Raw genomic sequence first — 4,911 nt, 5'->3', positions numbered from 1 at the left:
AACCTCCCTCACAACATGTACGACAAAGATACTTGCCTTCTCAGAATTCTTATTGAATGTATTCTGCCCCAGGAGGCCTCCACAGACGGACACCCAACTGGAACCTCTACCTCACGGGGAAGCAAGGATACTGCATCCCTCACAAGTAAGCAAAGGGGGGAATTATGGGTAGCAATGTATTGATGCTGCATCTCTCTCATGATTCTACGTACCCCTCCTGAATCCCATCATTATCACATGTGTTTCTGATATCAACTGTACTGTCTAACCATTCCTTCTTTTTGCAATAGCTAAGAGCAGAGATTGTCCACATCATTTTTGGCAAATGCCAGGGCTGCCAACCATTGACATTGCTTGCCAAGCACTCATCTGAATCTTTTGGTTTTTAAGACTGCACCACAAAGAGCAGAACATTGGTCTTCTGCAGAATCTTACTGCAGACCCCCACCTAGGAGAGGGCAACAGCCACTTAGCGACATCTTCTGCAGCCCAGGACAGTAACTCATGGTGTCACTCCCCCAAGCCTGCAGACTCAGAAGTTATAGGCAGTTACATTATGACCTCACAGCTGATTACTTCCATTATGTGCTTCTCTCCAAGAACAGAGAGAAGCTAAAAAGCTGCCCTTCAAAGGAGGAAGGAGGAGGAGATGCACCACTACCTTCCTTCTTTGTTGCCTCTTCCTTCTTCATGCCACTACTTTAGTGTTTTCAGTTCCAGGAGGGAAGGAAGAAAGGCAGTGGTGTGCTGCCTCCTTTCTCCTCCTTCCTCTTGCCACAGTGTTTCAATCCCAATTGAAATACTAAGGCAGCAGTGCATGGAAGGGAGAGACAAGAAAGTAGAAGGAAGAGACAGCAGGGCAATCTGGCCACCGACCCCTTCCTCTTCCTTCCTCACCTCCCCCATCCTCTCACCACCACCACTTTTTAGTGTTTCTAAGTGATCCCTGATCAGGATTAAAACACTAAGAAGTGGTGGCCGCCATCTTAGTTAGTCCACATGTGCACCCCTTCATGTAACACTACAGTGTGGAACCCAGGGTATATCACCTCTTGTCCCCCACTAGCTATGCCACTGGCGGGAAATGTAATGTCCAAAGCCACTATGCTCTCACTCCCCATAGGTCACCATTGGGTACAATCTGGTGGCATAACTCTCACTAACACCATGTATGCAACAAGTAAGCCAGAGTTCAGGTGCGACTGATGCTGTTGTCAAGTTCCTCTCTGTGTCTCAATTTGATCTCCACAGGCAGCTGTCCCACAGGTAAAGGCACAATGCAAACACCAAGGGAAGCTTATAGCTGCCCGATCAGTGTGAGCCCAGCTGCTGCTTGGTGAGATTGCTGACCTAATCATTCCAGTGAGGCTTCTGTTGTCAACTGAAAAAAGTGTCTAAAGGCAGTATCACTAATGTTCACTGTGGAATTATGTTTTCAACTTAATAATATTGATTTTTCACAACTTTTGAACAAACTTCAGTTCCTAATTCAACATTGCCCTTTGTAGCAACAGTACTTTTCATAAGATACCCCACAACTCGTATCTATTGTGACATGGTATGTGACTGTACATTTGCTGACAGACATGCATGGATGTACAATATGCTCAATATTTTTCTGACTTTGGTCCTTGCTATTCCTTAGCGCCAAAAAGGGCTCTGGAAGACAACTACATGTTGGATTTTTTTTTACTTTTGGAAGGAGACCCATCCCTAAACCCACTCCTATAGTTGCTGGATTTTGATGCATCAGAACAATCTAGACCACTGTTTCTCAAATTGTGGGTCTGGACCCACTAGGTGGGTTGCGAGCCAATTTCAGGTGGGTCCCCATTTATTTTAATATTTTATTTTTAATACATTGGACTTGATGCTATCATGGTATGTGAGTGCATTTGGGGAAATGTTGCAGACCTGTACTTTTAACAAGCTACTGTGTATATTCTTTTAACAATAATAGTAAATAGAACTTACCCACTCACTAAGTGTGGGTAGGATAGTAAAAAAAAAATTCTGCTTGATGATGACACTTCCAGTCATGACATCACTTCCGGTGGGTCCTGACAGATTCTCATTCTAAAAAGTGGGTCCTGGTGCTAAATGTGTGAGAACCACTGATCTAGACACCAAAAATTAATTCATTTCACTTGGGGGTGGGTGCTGGAGGAACAAAATTATCACTGCAATTCCAAAAGGTACTCATGTAGGGCAGGTTCTGTCAAAAAGGGTTCTGTGTGTTGCTTAAGAATTGTGTGGAGGACAGGGAGGCGTAATTCTAGGAACCTATCAACATCCTATTTCCCCAGAAAACATTTTACCCACAATCATGTTTTTCTTCAGCCTACACAGGGACAAAATAGAATTAAGGAAACTTTGTTCAAGCAAGCAGTGCCTAAGGCTGAATTTCTGTGCTACAAGAAGGTCGTAAAAGATCAAGGCATTGAAAGGGAATAATTTTTTTCACCTGCAGAAGCTGCTGAAATTTTGTTCAAAAAACTGCTTTTAGAGTTAACTTGTAATTACTTCAAACCAGTTACACTGACCTTCTAAAGTGCTCGGCTTCAAATCACCCAAATATATCCCTCCAAGGACTCTCAACAGCCCTCTGCTGATTTTTCCCCCATGGATTGGCTCAGGGCTAGGCCATTTTTTCAAGCATGCATTTACAAGTATAGCAGAAACCACAGGAATTTGGTATCTGTGGTGCTGGTTCCTAGATACAAGCCTCAGGGTTTTTGCACACACACACACACACACACACACACACACACACACACACACACGAAGGACAATTTCCTGTAACTAAAATGCTAAAATGCAACACAACAACAATTTTAAAAGCATAAAGATTTCCCTTTTAAAGGTAATTTAAGACCCATTTCAAAAATTTTAAAAACCCTCCACACAAGACATCCCCATGAATGGAGGCCTTAATAAAGTTAAGACTGACCTGGCATTACAATGATGTGTCACTTCCTCAAGACAATCTATATGAATTTTAAAAAGGGATGACTACATTCACACAAATCATCAGAGGAAAGTTCTGCCTTTCAGCCTGGTCGCACAGGTATTACTTATTCAATGCAGCAGTGCAGTGGAGGGAGGGTGCCATACCTTGAACAGTCCTTTTTCTCTACTACACACTGTTTTAGATGGCAAACCAGGAGACAGCAGAAAACAACAATGATACTGCAAACCTCCCCTCAGTCTGAATCCAAAGCCCATTCCTCACCCCACACTCATACCTACACACGACTCTCCTGTTGATATTTTGAAAGAGGTTTGGATGATGTACGACATTCAAGACTTCTCCAAGGTATGTTTCTGAATGAAAAATGGGAAATGGCTTTTGGAGGCTCAGATATAGTGAGCAGGCATTCCATAGGCTAGCTGTGCTTAAAAGCTGTCCTTAAGTTTTTAGATAGCACTAATGACAAAAGGGCAGAGTACAATTATTCCTGTGCTCTTACCATGTAACCACAACTGCTGAAACACTTTGATAATGAAAAATGGATTATTCAAGTAAAGAAGCTACAGGTTCAAAGAGAACAAATCATTCTGTGGCTTTTAGAGCCTAAACGATACACATATCAAAAATTACACAGTCTACTTAGGTAAAAGAGGTAGTGGGAATCTTAATTAAAAAATAATTGGATCCATCTGTTAACAGAAAAAAGAGAAATATCTTGATTATATTTGCCATTATGACCTTCTAATGACAACATCTGGGCTTTAGGGAAAGGAACATCTTGACACTCTAGGGCTACCAATGAAGCATAAAAAAGAAGAGAAAAATACATTAGCTTTAAAGCCTGAAGCATTATTTGCTAGTATTTTACAAATTATGTGCTTCATTTATATACTGTTGCCAGTAGCCAAATATATTAAATTCACCTCATTAGACTTTTAAGTCAATGGAGTTAAAAATTAGATGAAGGGAACCTGTTTTAGTTTATGTCAAGGTTTATTTCTACAAGAATATATTGAGTGCCAAATTCTCCCCAAATTACAAATTGCAGGAATGACATCGGAATGCATTTATATAGGCTTAGCTATGTGGCCAAAGTTATCCGTTAAGTGAGGGATGGTAAGGCTGTTTATCCTATTGTACAGTGAGGAATCAACACATGTGGTCACTTGTTGTTGTTGGTCACACCCCCAACAAGTGAAAAGTGGAGGAAGGTGGGCAGCCCCCCCTTCCCCCCAACTAGAAATGCCACGTGGGCGGGGGGCCCGGGAGAGTTAAACAAGGAGGAGGAGGAGGGAGAAAGAAACACCACCTGGTGTATTCTACCCTGCCTGGGGAGAGAAACCGAGGAGGAGGAGGCGGGGCGGCTGCCCAGCTGCTCAGGGATAAACAATGAGGAGGAGAAGGCTGAAAGAAACACCACATGGGTGGCTCCCACACCCGGGAAGCGGGGAGAGAACTGAGGAAGGATAAACAATGAAGGAGGGATAAACAATGCGGAGGAGGAGGCTGAACAGAAACGCCAAGTGGGTGCCGCCCAGCACTGGCAGGGGAATCAGCAGCAAAGCTCCACAGGGAAGCTGCAACCCATCCCTGGTACCAGATTCCCCTCCCCAGCCCCTCTGGCCTGCCATGCTGGTCCCTCGTCACCTCAACGCTGCAACTCCCTGTTGCTCCTTCCACTGCTGCTGAGGAACAAAGAGGCTGGGGGAAGCATTGGCGCCAGCCTTTAAACTACATGTCCCAGGTTTGCCCCCTCCCCCGACCAATAGATACTCATCACGTCATGCAGGCGGGAACCAGGCAAGTCTCCCTCCACCTGCATTCCCAGCTGGAAGGCTTTTCTCATGTTTCCTTGGTAGCAATTGTTGCCTAACATGTAATGTACAGACATGTACACAATGGTAGGTGCACACCAGGTGAATGTGGCCCAGGCCAGTCAC

This window comes from Tiliqua scincoides, chromosome 3 (genome assembly GCF_035046505.1).
Source record: "Tiliqua scincoides isolate rTilSci1 chromosome 3, rTilSci1.hap2, whole genome shotgun sequence".
NCBI lineage: Eukaryota > Metazoa > Chordata > Lepidosauria > Squamata > Scincidae > Tiliqua > Tiliqua scincoides.
This window is presented reverse-complemented; position numbering follows the sequence as displayed.